The sequence below is a fragment of the Canis aureus genome, chromosome 37 (assembly GCF_053574225.1).
Source record: "Canis aureus isolate CA01 chromosome 37, VMU_Caureus_v.1.0, whole genome shotgun sequence".
Lineage (NCBI taxonomy): Eukaryota > Metazoa > Chordata > Mammalia > Carnivora > Canidae > Canis > Canis aureus.
Window position 1 is genome coordinate 8519314 of NC_135647.1, and position 18343 is coordinate 8537656.

General features: G+C 38.9%; 1 long non-coding RNA gene across 28 annotated transcripts in view; it reads left to right on the plus strand.

Moving 5' to 3' along the window:
• LOC144306781 (uncharacterized) overlaps positions 1–18343 on the plus strand; it is a 350851-nt gene that overhangs the window by 228226 nt on the left and 104282 nt on the right. For 2 of the 28 annotated variants that reach the window (XR_013373864.1, XR_013373866.1), the window contains 2 exons: positions 4873–5051; positions 5442–5611. The exons of 24 other annotated variants lie outside the window; for them this stretch is intronic. This is a non-coding gene — a long non-coding RNA (uncharacterized LOC144306781). Of the gene's footprint in view, positions 1–4872; positions 5052–5441; positions 5612–10719; positions 13604–18343 lie in introns of those variants that run through there. 2 more of the 28 variants (XR_013373865.1, XR_013373867.1) reach the window with 1 other exon arrangement.

Consider the following 18343-nt stretch of genomic DNA (forward strand, 5'->3'; position numbering starts at 1 on the left):
AAATACCTTTTCTCTTCATGCTAAACAAGATACGATCTTGTCTTTTCTCTCTGGCTGTTCAAGATATTTTCTTTGTCCTTGAAGTCTTCTGGTTTTACAAAGATATGTCATAAGGAATTTTTCTTGATTTATCCGTTTTGGGGCAAATTGTGCTTACTACATCTACAGATCCATGCTTTTCTGAGATTAGATGCTACTTTTCCTCCGTTCCCTCCATGCTGTCCTCAAGGGGCTAAGAGTAAACTCACGTTGGTCCTTGTCATTCTGTGTTCCAACATCTCTTAATTTCTCATGTTTTCTTAAATCCTTATTCCTCTTTTATTGTATTTTGAAGATCTATCTATCCATCCATCCACCTGTTCATCTATCTATATATTTCTTAAAGATTTTATTTATTCATGAGAGACACAGAGAGAAAGACAGAGACATAGAGGGAGAAGCAGGCTCCTCAGAAAGAGCCCGATGTAGGACTTGATCCCTGGACCCAGGATCAAACCCTGAGCCAAAAGCAGACATTCAACTGCTGAGCCACCCAGGTGTCCCATCTATATATTTTTTTTGTAGCTATATCCTCTGGTTACCAGTTTTCTTTTCAGTGTGTAAAACTGCTGTATCACTCATCCACCAAATCTTTTATTTCTATGAATACATTTTTCAGTCCTGGAAGACTTTTCTTCTAAATATTTCTTTCTATTGTCAATAATTTCTTGGTGAAAGCAAATTATATCGAATATATATTGAATTACATATTGAATTTATATTGACTATTTCACTCAATCATTTCATGTAGCCATAAAATATATCCATCAAGTTAAACATCTGTAGTTTTTGTCAGTCAAAATCTGTTACTTCTTGTTTATAATTACTGATGCTAATAGTAGTGGTTTTGGTGATTTTGTCCATAAGTTATTTACTTGGTCTTCACTGGGGTGAGTCCTTCAGGACTAACATATTGATTAAATCCAGTGTGATTCTCTTTTTCCTCAAACCTGAGTTCAGTCCATTTGGTAGTCTTCATTGTTGTTATAGGCAACTATTTCTACTAATTTCTACCTGCTCCATTTTTCTCTTAGCATTTTTAGATTGAATATGTTTTAAAGATTTATTTATTTATTTTAGAGAGAGAGAGCATGGGGGGAGGGCAGAGACAGAGAGAAGAAGAGAATCTCAAGCAGACACCTCACAGAGCCCAGAGCCCAATGCAGGGCTTGATCTCACAACCCTGAGATCATGACTTAGGCCAAAATCAAGAGTTGGATGCTTAACTGAGTCACTCAGGTGCCCCGGGTTGAATTTTTTTAATCTTTTTTTTTTTCTTCCTCAATTTTTTTCTCTCATTCAAAATTATACATTTTATTTTATTTATTTTTTTAAAAGATTTTATTTATTTATTCATGAGAGACACACACACACACAGGGGCAGAGACATAGGCAGAGAGAGAAGCAGGCTCCACGCAGGGAGCTCGATGTGGGACTCAATCCTGGGACTCCAGGATCATGCCCTGGGCCAAAGGCAGGCACTAAACCATTGAGCCATCTAGGGATCCCCATACATTTTATTTTTTATCTCTTTCAGGTTATTGAGCTTTATGATGCATGTTTAACATAGTAAAATCTGAAGTTAAACAATACCTTTATCTGTATCCTAAACAATATATTCATTTGGGGAATATAAATAATAGTGAAAGGGAATATAAGGGAAGGGAGAAGAAATGTGTGGGAAATATCAGAAAGGGAGACATAACGTAAAGACTGCTAACTCTGGGAAACGAACTAGGGGTGGTAGAAGGGGAGGAGGGCGGGGGGTGGGAGTGAATGGGTGACGGGCACTGGGGGTTATTCTGTATGTTAGTAAATTGAACACCAATAAAAAATAAATAAAAAAAATAAAATAAAATCTTACATACTGGAAAAAAAAACAATATATGAAATTTAGAACATTTTACATCTGATTGTCTTCCCTCACACTTACATCTTATAAATTTCCATTCTACTAGTTCCTCTCTGGCTCCATAATTCAGCACCTTTCCACTCTAGCACATTTCCTTAATGCTGGCCTCAGCTCCTGTATTCCTATCCTGACTCCTGAGCTCTTCTATCTCAGTTAACAACTGACTCAAGACCCAGATTGACCAACGGTGTTTATGTTTCTTTCTCTGAATGTTTCCCCCTTTTGTAAGATCAACGATACCTCCAAGAATAAGTTTTTCTTCCCCCAGGGTTTAGTTACTGTGAGAAAGTAAATCCCCCATAGCAATGTCCATTTATGATACATTGATTATGAATCTTTTATTTCAACAATTATTCCAGTCACATCTCTGATCCCTGATTAGTTCTTATAAATAGTTGTTCTTATTTCATAACTACTACTTTTGTTTAATAACTTATATTTTACACACCTAATTTCTTCTTTTTTAAAAAAGATTTATTTAAAAGAGAGAGACAGAAAAAGAGTGTGGCAGGAGGGGCAGAGGAAGAGGGAGAGAAGCAGACTCCCTGCTGAGCATGGAGCCCAATGTGGGGCTCAATCCCATGACCCTGAGATCATGACCTGAGCCGAAAAAAAAAAAAAAAAAAAAAAAAAAAAAGACCTGAGCTGAGATCAAGAGTTGGCTGCTTAACTGAGTGAGCCACTCCAGTGCTCCGGTTTTGTTTGTTTGTTTGTTTTTAATTAAAAGTCCCCTCTACCTTTTTGGCATATGTTGACATTATCTCATTTTCCAAAGCATTTTCTTGTATTGCTATAAGTACTGACGTACAGTTCAGTAAGTAAAGCCATTAAAAGTCTTCATAATTAAATTTCTATTTGGAGAGGAACAGTAGCTGAGAAAAATTTCACATTCTATCATCCTATGATTTTTATTTTTTTATTTTTTAAAAAAATTTTATTTATTTATTTAATTTTACTTTTTTAAATTTTTATAAATTTATTTTTTATTGGTGTTCAATTTGCCAACATATAGAATAACACCCAGTGCTCATCCCGTCAAGTGTCCACCTCAGTGCCAGCACAGCAGGCCCCTCCCCCAGAAGACCAGCTAGACCAACAGGGGAAAAGCTGAGAAAAAATTCAAGAGTGCTACGTGCTAACAGAGATGTCACAACTTTGCAGTATAAACATCATTGTTCCTGCTTGTTTTTTTATTCTGTTTATGTTATTTAAACCCTTGAACACTGACCATGGTGTCATTGTGAAATGGACTTTGCATCATACCGTGACTCTTCAAATATTTTTAGTATTAAACGAACAGGAAGGAAATGGTAAAATGATTTTATCGCAGCTACCATTTGAGTTCGATTAAATGCCAGAAGCATAGAGCATGCTGATTCAAGGACCTTTATCCCAATTATTTTGTGATAGAATGAAATCCACTCAGCACAGGCTTCCTCTGAAGTAGGATGAATACCATCAAATTCTTCAGTGGATCCTTAAACACGTTTTCATGTCCCTCACATAGATAATGAAAAATATACAGACCCCTGTGGAGTGCCACTTATCTTCTGTTCCTTCTTTACCTGAAGACGCCTTTCTATGAATTTATGCTCTGAATAGGAACCTCCAGTTCACTAAGTAGCCACCTCATAGTCGTGCATTATTCCAACTGTGCAAGCAACAGCTGTGAACGAGAGAAATGCATCTCATCATAGAGCTTATGGAGCTCAATATGTTAGTTCTGTTTATTCAAAAGACCACCTGTGTTTCTGGGGAAATTGGAGAAGTTCCAAAGGAGAATGAAGACACAGCAGACAGTAATGAAACCTTCCTAGTTGTAAGACGAAGCATCATAGCTCTGGGTTAAAAACAATGTGACAGTCCTATGGGAAACTTGATTTCTAATATCTATAGCAGAGCATTTTGGGCTAGAATATTAATTAGCAAGTAGATGGCTGAAATGCCCAGTTCCCTTTTCTCACATATAAAATGAATATGAAATCACAAACACATACAACGCACACACACACACACACACACACACACGTTTCTCTTGAATAGATAATTCCTCCATCTCCTTCAAGTTGTTGAGAGAAATTGAATTACCTGATGGCTCTTCAGCACACTTTCCCCATCAGTAATATTATTGTCATGATGATGATTCCTGACGTAAGAGAAGAATAGTGGAGGGAAGGTTGAGTAGCGAATGAATGATTGAACAATGTACTGTGATACCTGGCATTCTTATACTACAGGCTGCTGAAGAAGGGCAAGTGCAGGATTTGGCTGACAGGAGTATCTGAATTGAGTATAGCCTCAGGATAGGAAAAATGCAAGTAGTTCCTTCTTCCGCTTTCCCAGCTGTGTCCATTAGGAGCATAAGTTTGGAAGATACCTTGTTGTAATCACGCAGAGATGCTCTGGTTGAATAGTGTTGTTATTGTTGGTGGATCTTTCTCCAACTTTCTCCTGCCCCCTTCAAAGCTCTACAGCAATAATGACGGTATTTCTCCACCTCTTCAAAACTTTTGTGTCCACCCTCGCTAGCCTGGGCATTGTGGGAACGTTTTTCAGGTTGTCTGTTTATATATCCTCAAGTGCAACTTAAGCTCCCCCAGAGCAGCTTAAGGTTATTTTACATTAGAGAAAGCTGTGACTTGGGACTGAATTGATTCGCAAGTTGCTTCTTTTGGGTACCTCCAGAACACACTTTTCATCCCGGTTTGCCTAGCTTTGATATGAAAGCATAGATCCATGGTGGGGAAGAGAAAACTTTTCAAATAATGGGACACGCTCTCTGTTCAAGTTCTTTATTTCTTTGCACATCTTCTATAGCATTTCTTGCATGACTCATGAACCATTTTTGTTTTAAATGAGGTTTGGTAAAAGTTCAGGTTATGAAAGGAGGCAACAGATATAAATGTGTTTTTTTTTTCCAGGTTACTTCTTGCCAAAAGCCAGCACATCAAAGAAAACTGAATATAGTCTCAGCAGAATATTGTAGTGGAAGGCAGAGGGCAAACATACACAGGATTAGAGTGTAATGCAGAAAAAAACTGAAAAATGCACGATGGCAAGGCAAAGCTCTTGGTGTTTGAAACGTGTTGTACATATATGTGTAAGTGTATACATATATATATACATATATATATATTCATTTCTTTTGCTTCCCCTTGTATTTGCAATATGAAATTCTTGATGCTGCCAGAGACACGGTCTGCCACACAATGAGTATTTGTGTGGATTGCATTCTGGGCCAGGGCGCCTGAGCATTCTGGTTGTGGCTAGTTAATTGGTAGTGCAAAGGAAATGCCTAGACTTGTCTGGGAGAAATTTCTCAACGGCTCCTCTTGCAGCTGGTCTACCTCAGAGTGGGTTTATAAGGCAAGATCTGGGGTGGGGTGGCAACCCCTGTTACAAGCTCTCACCATTGAAATCCCTCTCCACCACGCCTGTTTCAGGAAATATAATTTCCTTTGCTATTTTCTCTCTCTTCTTTCTTTACCAGTGTAACAGTGTGAGTTACTGAAAAATTAATTGGGGGGCACCTGGGTCGCTCAGTGGTTGAGCATCTGCCTTTGCTCAAGTTGTGATCCCAGGGTCCTGGATCGAGTCCGGCATCAAGTTCCCCGTGGAAGCCTGCTTCTCCCTCTGCCTATGTCTCTGCCTCTCTCTTTGTGTCTCTCATGAATAAATAAATAAAATCTTAAAAAAATTAATTGGGGTCCTATCCTTTTTGCTGCCCTATACCGTTTCACAAAAAGAATGAGAAGATAAATTTGTATCCCTTTTAAGCAAAAGTAACATAAATCGTGTTACTCAAAGGGTGGTCTAGGGACCAGCAGCATTAGCACCACCCAGGAGCTTGTTAGAAAAGTATATTCTGGGATCCCTGGGTGGTGCAGCGGTTTGGCGCCTGTCTTTGGCCCAGGGCGCGATCCTGGAGACCCGGGATCGAATCCCACATCGGGGTCCTGGTGCATGGAGCCTGCTTCTCCCTCTGCCTATGTCTCTGCCTCTCTCTCTCTCTGTGACTATCATAAATAAATTAAAAATATATATATTCTTTGGCCCTACCTCAGGCCTACTGAATCAAAATCCCTGAGGTGGAGACCAGCAATCTGTGTTCTAATAAATTCTCTAGGTGAGTTTTATGAACTCTGAAGTTGGAGAAGGTGTGGAGAGAGGAGATAACCTTTGTGTTTTGAACCCATCCAAGTATGTCTTCCTGGATTATTCTCAGAGAGAAGAGGGCACTTGGCAAATGGTTCCCATTTACATGGAATGTCCCAGTAGGTGTCAGAATGTCTGAGGAGAGGCCTGGAGACCAATCACTAGATGTGCAGCCTTCAGAGTGGCAGTGAAGATCTTGGTTTATGAGTTTGGCTTAGAACGTACAGACACTGCTACCAGAGCCAGCCAGTTATTTGTGTGCCATGTGAGCTTGCGCAGTGAGCATCTCTGGGGAGGCTATCAAGAATAGAAAGCCTAAAAAAAAAAAAAAAAAAAAGAAAGCCTGGGATCTCTGGGTGGCTCAGCAGTTTAGCACCTGCCTTCAGCCCAGGGCATGATCCTGGAATCCCAGGATCTAGTCCCACATCGGGGTCCCTGCGTGGAGCCTGTTTCTCCTTCTGCCTGTCTCTGCCTCTCTCTCTCTGTGTGTGTCTCTCATGAATAAATAATAAAATCTTTTTTAAAAAAGAGAGAAAAGAACAGAAAGCCAGAGGTCCCTCCCCATGGCTCCTGGACTGTGTTAGCCCAGGGCTTCAGATAATCTCAGGAAAGTGGGGATATAAGTATGGATTTCCTTCAATTTTTGGCTTGTATGGAACACACATTATTTAGTTTGCTTTCAAAAACAAATTAGATATAAATTTGAGTATACATAAAAAATATTTTATTAGACTTAAGAGTAAGAAGAAATACTATTCAGGAACGCATATCAAGTATGGGAATATCTTTATCCCCCTCTGTTTTTAGTAAAAATAGGGCATTCTCCTATTTGACATCTTCTGAGAAGTGCCCCACTGAAGTGTTTAGTAAATTCTTTTTGGTTCACCTAGCTGGCTAAGGAAAACATGTATTGTCCTTATTTGTTTCTATATGAAAATTGTTTTTGAACGCACTTGCAGATAATAAAAGAAAATGAAAATGATGTGGCTGATTGGTTTGCAGTTGACCTGCAGAAACCCATATGTGTTGTAGTAGAAAGAGGGCAGAGCTTAGAGACTTGGCTTTGACTCCCCCACTCTGCTGCTTATTAGCTACGTGACCTCAGGCAAGGCGATTTCTCATTTCTATGGTTCGGTTTCATCATAATCTTATAAGGCTTCATTTTCTTGAGAGTCATATAGCTCGCTCTTTCTTATCATAGAGGTTTCTGCTTAGACATCACCTGCTGAGAATGGGCCTCCCTGACCTCCATATTTAAAATAGTCTCCATTTCCAGTGCCATTCTGTCATCCTGTTCTACTTGGTTTCCTTCTTTGTGTTCACTTGGATATTGTGTTATTTATTCATACAACGACTTGCTTATAGCTTGTTTGCTCCCTAGAAAGTAAGCTCCATGAAGACAGAAACTTTATGTATCTTGTTCATCCATGATCAGAAGAGTGCTTGGCAACAGTAGGCACCCATATATATTTGTTGAATGAATGATCGATAAGATGGCTACAGTAGCATAGACCTTCTGGTGGTTTTGCAGCAATTAGATAACCTAATCTAGGTGGATACATACTCATGCCATTGCAGAGATCACCCTGCAATATGGTTAAGAACTAACTCTCTCAGAATTAGAGAGATTTGGGTTTGATAGCTGGTTCTCCTATTGACTAGTAACAGTAAACTGGGGCAGGTTACATTATTTCTGTTGGCCTGTTTCTTGTCTATAAAATGGACTAGTAACACCTAACACCTCCTCATAGGCCTAATACGTGAATTAAATAAAACAGTATCCAGAAAGGCTTAGAGTGCATAGTACATAGGAAGAAGTAGCTGGGTGAATGAGTGAATGGATGAAGCTCAGGAAAGTACTTTAAAAAAGACATAAACCTATAGCAATATAAAGTATTCGTATTCATAAGATTAATAATAAGCCCCCAAAAACTTTCTTGTATGAGGTCCCCATGCCAATCTCCTACTGGAGGAGAAACATACCCAGTGTGGTCACAAGAGTTACCACATAATGTACTGGGAAACACTGAAGGGACCTTTCCCAGCTTCTTTGTCCTAGGAAAACATTGATTACAACCTGTTTCACATGGGGAAAGAACAGCATCAAACCAGAGTGCATGTCAAGCGACCTCTATTCTGGTTCCAGTTCTATCACGAATAAACTTTATAATTCCTGCCAAGAATAACCTTTGGATTCCAGGTTATTTATCTTAAAATGAGAATGAAAATGTAGAAACAGATGATCTTGAAGGATTTTATCAATTGTGAACATGCCATTCACTTATTTCATTTCTTATCTCTTATCTGTAAGGATTTTTGATTTCCTGAGCCACCTTCTAACCATGGTGTGCAAAGTCTTCCCAATCCTGACACATCAGTTAGCACCTCCCCACACACATATCTCAGGTCTTCATTCCCTATGCCATGATTTCTAGTAACATGTCTTATTGAAATTGTATGTTGTAAGGACATCTGGGTGATTTGGTCAGCTGAGTGTCAGACTCTTGATTTAAACTCATGTCATGGGGCAGCCCGGGTGGCTCAGCGGTTTAGCGCTACCTTCAGCCCAGGACCTGATCTTGGAGACCAGGGATCGAGTCCCATGTCAGGCTCCCTGCATTGAGCCTGCTTCTCCCTCTGCCTATGTCTCTGCCTCTCTCTCTTTCTCTCTCTCTGTCTCTCATAAATAAATAAAAATCTTTAAAAAAATAAAAAAAATAAACGCATGTTGCAATCTTGAGGTCCTGAGATTGAGCCCCTGACAGGCTCTATACTGGGTGTGGAGACACCTTAAGATTCTTTCTCCCTCTCCCTCTGCTTCTCCCCACCGCCCCCCCCCCCCGCCAGCTGCCCCTACTTTCATGCACAGGCTCTCCCTCAAGAAAACCCCCAAAAAACAAAAAAGGAATTGTGCATTGTAAGTACTGAAGCTGTCATCATTCTGTTGCCAGTTTTACTTACATTAGGAGGACATTGAAATACCTTTGTCAGGAGGACAAAGAGGGGTTGTCTTTTTTTCTTTTGTTTCTTTTGTTTATTCCATGAGAAAAAAATTTAAAGAGGTATATAAAATATAAAAATATAAAATTTATATTTTATAAATATTATAAATTTACAAGTAAATGTATATATAAATAAAATACATAAATATGTAAAATATAGAAAATATATATATTCTGTAAAAGGAATTGTAAGAACTAGGAAGTCAGAGTGGGAGATGCTGCCCAAATGGACTTCGAATCAACCCTTGAGTTTGTATCAAATGCTTCTGTACTATCTGAGTGGGAATAAAATGAAGTTAATAGAGTGCCTATAACATGCCTTATAAAATAAGTTTTTGAAAAGGAGAAACTTTGAAAGTATCTCCTTAAGCTCCCCATCTGCCTAGTTTCAATTCAGAACACAAAGCGCTCCGCAGAAAAGGCTACCTCGCTGACCATGATGCAGAAATCCTATGGAATCCAGGGCCTCCAGGCCTTCTAAGATGCAAGTCTCAGTTCCTTGAAAGTTTGGCTGATACCCTCCACTGGGGTTACTATGTTCATTCCTGAGCCATAACAATACTGAGCTTCTCCATGGCTTTGTGGAAACAGATAAGTTACTTCCTTGATTTGATTTTTCCCTTCCAGTCCTCCAGCTCAATAATTGCCTGAACCACATAAACTGGTACTTCATTACCCCAGAGCACAATCCTAATATTCATACAAAATGAGGCCTGATTTATTATTTATGCAATCCTATCTTTTCACCTACATCAGAATTTCTGACATTTCATTTGTCTTTCCATTCACATCAAAAGTTGTTATATTTTCTTCCCCCGACCCACCCAGAATCTTGAGTTTGTGATCATAAGAGGTTGTGGAGGGGGGGAAAACACTTCAAAAGCAGGTTGATGAAGTGATTGTATCTGTAAAGAACCAGCATAATGTTCCATGTCGCATGGTTACCCAATGTTAATGTGTACTGATGAGCACCAAGGTGATAGAGGTCTTTTTTAAAAATGAGATAGGAGACTCAATAGAGCATTTTAATGCAGCCTCATCTCACTCATCCTCAATTATTAGGGCTACATTCACTACTGTTTTTTAAAATGTGCATGCAAATGGCATCATTAGTCTATAATTAATGCTGCTTGTCCCTGGGAGCTCTGCAGTGGCCTCTGGGTGATGTGAAGGACACTGTCTGTGCGGGCTGCCCTGTGTTCTCACTACTGTTATTTACTATGTGCGGTGAGTGTGGGCATTACATGGGCTTCTGTTCCATGTCATGCTTCAGTGCTCCCTTCCGGTGAGCAGGCAATAAAGTCAAATTTAAAGGAATCCTGGTCTTCCAAAGAGGTCAAAATAAGAGCTCAGAGAGCATTTTACACTTTTCCTGTGCATACCAGATGCCTTGCTAAGTGCCTTCCCATATAGAATTGAATCAGGGCTCTTGTCCATTTGGGGGGAAAGCGTCCATCCACAAACAAAGGCTCACACTTGTTAGCATATGATTTTGCATATGATTTGCATGTTAATGGTCTAATGTCAAAACACTCAGTTATCTACCTGTCCCTGTTCCTTCCCCTCTATTGTCAAGATGGGCTGATGAGTCTTATTAAAATTAACTCTTAGGTTTCTCCAGCCTCAACTGCAGCAAAATGAAAAGCCACTATATGACAGAAGAGGTTGTAGATTGTTCTGATTCTACCAGAAGCTCTGTCATGTTGGTGGGAACAAGCTTAAGTGAAGAAGTCACTTGCATGGATGAAATTCTCGTTTGCAAGATGGGATATTGATGGTTATTCATCTTGGTCTCCAAGCCCAGAAAGCTTTTTCCTTCTCATAGCCCTGAAGCTCCAAATAACAGCTATTTGAATGCTCTGTCACTTATCTCCACCAAATGGACTTATTTTAAACAAACAAACAAACAAATAAGTCTGTGATCACATATATAAGAGGTGCTCATATTTCTATACAACTATTTCAGATGCTTAGGAATAAAAAGAAACAAAATGAAGCACATATCAAGTAGAAAATTTTAATGAAGAGCATATTTGTCCAAGGATGGCATTCTAGACATCATTTTGATGGGTAGAATGAAGGTTTGTTAACAAAAGGTATTTTCCTCAAATTAGTAGCAGAGAGAGACACTGCATCTGGAAATACTTGCTAATAAGGATGAGATTTCGGAGTCCAATTAACTCAAAAGTGAGTGTAGTTCTTTGGTCTAGTTAGATCTGGTACATACAACCACACACACACACACACACACACACACACACACTCCTTTCTGATAATTTAAAGAATTATTTAGGGAAAATGGCAATGTTTGTATGTTATTGCTAAGATATTTAAGGTTATTGTTAAGTCTAAGCACAGTGTAAGAAACACAAAGAGATATAATGGAATCCCTGCCTTCAATTCAACTATGATCTAGCCAGGAAGACAAGTCAAATTCATATGAAAATATAGCTAAAATTTTACAGACCACAAACGCATAAGAGTCCAAGGAAGGAAGTAATGGTGATAAGGAAGTTCTTCATGAGTCTCAGGAGACAGCAAAGACAATTATATTATCATTCATTTGTCCATTTATTCAGCTAATATTTATTAAGGGCCTAGGTATTAGGCACTATGCCTGGTGCTAGATAGAAACCAATGAGCGGGACACAGTTCCTGTTTCCTGATTCAATAATAAGTAATACATCCTTTAATTTGTGTAGTATGGAAGAGTTTATGGAATGCTTCTGGTATTTGATATTTACCTGCATAATCAACACAACCTTAAGATGATGATATTTGTTACCCCTACTTTAATGAATAATATTTTCAGAGAGGGAAATGAATGTTTAATTCCCCACAGAAATATGGTGGCTGAGGCAGGCTTGAACTCTCCTCTTCTGATTTCAGATCTTTTACCACCTCAAACTATATCAGAGTAGGATGATTTAACTGGAGTGATGGTTTCATGTATAGGAAAAGTAGGAAAGATATCTAGAGAATTTGCTAAGACTGAGACTTCACAAACTCTTCACAAGTAGGCTAAGAAATTTGACAATGGGAACCAGTAAATTTTGAATGAAGAAATCTTAGTAAAGGGAGTAATACCTTCATAAAAATGAATCCTATGATCCTACACAGACCTAGGGTGAGATGGAGAAATTGTTGGCAACAGATTAGCCACTATCCCACCACCAAGTAACAACCCAGTTTACTCCAAAATTGATTGAGCGAGCTCACTTTCAGGGCTAGAGGCTGCCAGAGAATGGGGAAAGGGGCAAATATGAGAATGTTTACTGAAAAATAATTGGCATATTGATGACTGCTTTGATATGAAATTAGAGAAAAGGGTAAGAATAAAGTCAGTGTCCATCATATACAGATATAAATTCAAAATGAATTAAAGACCTAAATATGAGACCTGAAAATATAAAAATCCTAGAAGAGAGCATGGGCAGTAACTATTTTGACATCAGCCATAGCAACTTCTTTCTGGATATGTCTCCTGAGAAACAAAAACAAAAATAAATTATGGGGACACTTTAAAATAAAAAGCTTCTGCAGAGCCAGGAAACAATCAACAAAACTAAAAGGGAAGCCATGGAATGAGAGAAGATATTTGCAAATGATATATCTAATAAAGGGTTAGTATCCAAAATATGTAAAGAACTTATAAAGCTCCCACATCAAAAACAAATAAGCCATTTTTTAAAAATTGGGCAGAAGACATGAATAGACATTTCTGCAAAGAAGACATACAGATGGTTGAAAGACACATGAAAAGATACTCAACATCACTCATTGTCAGGAAAATGCAAATCAAAACTACAATGATCTATCACCTCATATCCGTCAGAATGACTAAAATTAACAACACAAGAAACAACAAGTATTGGCAAGGATGTGGGAGAAAAAGGATTTCCGCTGCACTTATACACTGTTGGTGGGAAGGCAAACTGGTTGAGCCAATGTGGAAAACAGTATGGAAGTTCCTCAAAAGGTGAAAAATAGAACTACCTTATGATCCAGTCACACTACTGGATATGTACTCGACTACAAAAACACTAATTCAAAGGGCTACATGCACCACTATGTTTATGGAAGCATTATTTACAATAGCCAAGACATGGAAGCAGCCCAAGTGTGCATCAACCAAGTGATGAATGGATAAAGCAGAGTGGTATATATATATATATAATGGAATATTATTCAGCCATAAAAAGACTGAAATCTCACCATTTGCAACAACGTGGATGGAGCTGGAGTATTATGGTAAGTGAAATAAGTCAGAGAAAGACAAATACCATATGATTTCACTCATGTATAATTTAAGAAACAAAACAAGCAAAGGGGAAAAAAGAGAGGGAGACAAATCAAGAAACAGACTCTTAACTATAGAGACCGAGTGATTACCAGAAAGGATATGGGTTGGGGGATGGTTGAAACAGGTGTTGGGGATTAAGGAGTGCTCTTATCCTGTTGAGCCCTGGGTGCTGTGTGGAAGGGTTGAGTCCCTATATTGTACACCTGAAACTAATATTACACTATATGTTAACTAACTGGAATTAAAATAAAAACTTAAAAAAGTCAGTGTCTAAATTTTGAATTTGATAAGTTGAGAATCAGTTGTCCTACTATTAAAAAAAAAAGAAAAAGTAGGAGCAATTGGTAGGAATCTTATCTCAAGGGACATGATATGTTTCATTTTAGAGTGTGGAGAAGGAAATGATATTGTAATACTCCATGAATAACTCACAGTTGTGAGCTGATGTTGAAGCCTGGTGTTTAAGAGACAGATTAGAAATATGGATTTGAGCAACTTTTTCAAAGAAAGCATCACTTCCACAGTGGAAACCTTGCTGCTAGGTGAGATCTATAGGAAATGTGGACAGTGAAATGAGCAGAGGGCTAACGATTGAATGAACGTTGTCCAACCACCTGGCTTCTTGATGAAAAATTTTCGTTTTTTTGATTGATCCTCAATCTTTTAGAAATGCCAACTTAGCTGTTGTTACATCTCTGTATACTTCAAGTAGTTAATGAATATAGTCCTGGACAGAGGGATCACCATAAGCAACATAATTTCTCCTGAAAAAAAAATTTTTTTCTCCTGGTTCATCCTGGGCTTACCTCTGGGCCAAAAGCAGTAAATGCTGATTTAAGGACCTGGAGGTAAAATCAGGATGTGCCCTGATAATATTAAATAGTGTGAGCGTGGTATAGTAAGAATTAACATTTGATTTTTGAGCTCAGTTCCTGTCACAGATCTCCTAAAATGTTTGAAATCCCCTGAGTAGTAACAATTTTTTTGTGTATGTGCTAATGAGATGCCTCCTGGCTGGGACCCCTAGATAGCTTCTGAAGGAAGACCGATTCCCAGAAAGACCAAGCTGTGACTAGAAGTTTGGAAACTTTAGCCCCCCCCCGCCCCCCCCTCCCACACACACACCTCTGGTGAGAAGAGGGGGCTGGAGATTGAATTCAATCACCAATGACCAATTATTTAATTAATTGTGCTACATAATGAAACTTCCATAAAAACTCATGAGCATGGAGTTTGGAAGCTCAGTTGGTAAACACATCGATCGAACAGCTGGGCAGATGGGGCATTTGGAGAGGGCTCAAAAGTGTTATGCCCTCCTCCACCCTCATACTTGTGAGGGGTATCTCTTCCTTTTGGCTGTTCCAGGGTTGAATCCTTTATAGTACAATATGCAGAGAATTCACATAGAATGGTGATTAGAATATTACCCCAAAATCTCTGAAAATAGATTCTGGTAAAATGTGTGGTGGCGGAAGTACATTCTGAGGTTAAGGAACAAAACTATAGTTTGAGGATATGGAGACCGGGGAGACCAATCACTTGTCTGAAAGCATTGGCAGAAAAGAAAGGAGCTATATGGCTAAAGAGTGTGTGGACACCCTTGATTCAGCCGACTGTTACTGGGGCATCCTCTGTAGGGAGCCTGTAACCCTGCCTCAAGGATGTGGTTGTGAGCAATATTCTAAGTTTGATTGCTATGAAAGATTTGATCCAGCATGGGAAACAAATATCAATGAGGTATGGAGGAGACCGGGAAGGTGTGCCAAGATTTTTTTAAAAAGAGAAAAAGAAAGAAAAAGAAAAAAAAATATTTTTAAGCCTGTGAAATGGTAGACCTCAGTTCCAATCCGCAGGATTTGTGTATGTGTGGGAAGGGCATAGGGACTGTCCAAATAAACCTGTTCATTTTTACATGAAAGCTGAGGTGGCTCTTCTAGATCTCAGACTAGTTACCAGCAGGGCAGGGACAGAGCCTTGGGGCCTCAGTCCCCGACTTACTTCCTTCTCCTTCTCCCCACTGCCCTCCTGATTTTGTACACGGCCACCATGCCGCAGGCTTATATTCTCACAAACTTGCCATCCCTCTGCTTTCTGCCGTGGTGTTTCCTACGCTTGTTGGACTCCTTCTCTTACGTCTGTGTTGCATGCTATCCTTCCCTTGAGGTTTGTTACAAATGTCATTCCCCCCATGGAGACTTCCTTGAAGACCCTCCTGTAGTTTTCGCTCCTGCTGAGCTAGTAGAGCTTACTGACTGGCTCATCCTTGTATTGTCCTTACGTATGGGCTGTTCTGAATGTCTGGCCAGATCAAGAGTGCCGTAGAAGGAATATGCCTTATACATTTACTCTATCCATATGCTCTATTGCATCTTCCAATCTGATCTTTGATGTTTTTGGTCTAACTGGACCAAAGATTTTAGCACCAGTGAGCTGGAGTGGCCTTTTTCCGCCTTTGTACTCATATTCCTGAATCACCATCCTCATAGATCTGTGTTACAGAAAGTATAATATATGTGGGTAATCGTAACAGGAAGTGAAGAGTAAATATCAATAGTTTGAATTGAAGACTAAAGTTAATTTAAAACGTAATTATCAGAGACTTCCTCAAGACAGAGTGTGTGACTTAAGTTAATAAACTTCTCATAACAGGAATTCCTGAAATGGAAAGTCTTTTTCTCACACAGAACATACTTTATTGACTCTTCTGTGGGCTGAATTTATAGTTAGGACTAAAAAATTCAGTAGGCTTAATTCACAGGAGTGTCTCAACACTGGGAAACAACCTTTCATCAAGGAGGAAGAATGCTACTAATCCAATGCAGTTTTAGGAGCACCAGGAAGGCCCTCTCCCCACCCATTCCCTCCAGCCCCAAAATACCAGTTCTCACTTGACTATTAATAATACAAATAGTATTGGCTTAGGTGGTTGTATGTAACTCTTGGTTTCAGCTCAGGTCATTATCAGCGTCGTGAGATCGAGCACCATGTCTGCTTGAGATTCTCTCCTTCTGCCCTTCCCCTGGGCATGTTCTCTCTCTCTCTCTCTCACACACATAAATAAATAAACCTTAAGAAGATAATAATAATACAAATAGCATTAAGCAGTTGTAATAGTCTCACAAAGGCCTAAAACTTTACACAGAAAATCATAGAGAAAACTTGCATTAAATACCCCTCCTAGAAGTAATGCATTGACTTAAGTTAAAGCTATTTTATTTTTTTTTTTAAAGCTATTTTAAAATAGAGGGTAGGAGAGAACAAAAAGGAGCTCTGTAACTTTGAAAGCTGGTGGGGGAGGAAGAAGCATTATCTAAAGAAGATGGGATGGGCAAGGCTGCTGAAAGCTCCAGAGACAACTCCACACACTTGACAGGGTTTCCCTGCTTAGTGAGGCACACCGAGGTTGAGATAAGGATTCTTGGTCTCCAACTCTCAGTTCCAAATTTCTTACAAAAAGTAAATAAATATAATTCGCAGAAACTGACTCTTTGTAGAACCTGGCCCAATTATTTTGCAACCACTTATTTCTAGGCTCAGAAAGTTTTCCCCAATACAAGTTGGTATCTTGAGACTGTAATCTGATTTTCAACCATGAGAGTTGAAAACATATTTTCCTATTCTTAATTTCTAGATTGCTTGACTAAGTCACTTAAAAGTGATGTGCACTGGGTAAACTCTTTAAAAGATAAGTGACAAAGACTCCTTTTTAAATTTCCAGTCTCAATAAAGCATTTAAAATCCCAATTTAAATCCAAAGATAATGTAGATACTCAGGGATTCCAAAGGTAAAAAAGATGTCCCATTCTCACATGTTACTCCATGGTAAGCGGCCTCATCACAATACTCGCTGCTGTGAACACTGACTTTGCAGCTCAGCCACCTCTGGATGGGAGGAAGCAGTGCAAAGCTCAGATATAGGAGGGCCATGTGGAAAGACACACAGAACCACACCACAGCTCTTAGGAGTTTGGGCCATCTCTGTTTACAAATTTTGTGACATAAGAACAATTTTGGCCAATATTGACTATTTTTTTCTTAAACAGCTGTGAAGCTACGATCCCTCTGGGAGTAGGCTACAACATCTCTCTGACTAGACAAGCTCAAGCAACTTTCCAGGAAGATCCTTCATATTAATGCTTTCATAACAATTACATTTTTAAAAAGATATAAAGTCGAAAAATCTTATTCTTAAAGACAAGCTTCGGTTCTTTCAAAAAAAATGTTCAAATTTCTCTTTCTTTTATATTCTTTCCTTCCAGCAAGTATCCTTAGTCATATTTTGAATTGCTGTTGAATAGATTTTTTTTTCCCAAAAAATTAGAACATTGTAATTTCTTTCCCTGACTGGGCTTTACACATTTCGTCGGTACCCTGACAAAGAGCAGAATCTTGGGGTTTCCTCCCCTCCTCTGCCTTCTGGGAGACACATTTGTGGGTGCTCCATCCTTTAAACCTGTGCACCAACAGAGCCTTCCACTGAAGGAGTTATCCGCCTCCAACTCCACATTCTTCCTCAGTGGTTGACTATGACGGGGAAAATAGGCGTACAAAGCATTTTGCATTCTCTGGATGTACCACACAGTAATTCTGCTGTCTGAAAACTCTGTAATGTCAATAATTGATGCACTTGAGAAGTGGTAATTAAATTAGTTAATTATGCTGGTAAAATTACATGCAATTATGTGACTGCAGGGTATGTTTAGTAAATTAGGCTTTCCCATACTCACTACATATTGTGGTGCCAATTTTGTTCCTTGATGATTAGGTAGCTTTTGATACTTCTTAATTGATTTAATACCTGGATCTTCATTAGACCTTGATTGCTATGCTATGTATGTCTGACATTTTTTCTCTCTGATATTTTACTGAGATCGTACATCAGGGGAAAATATACGTACATGCTTGGGAATGATACATGTATCTATGTGAATA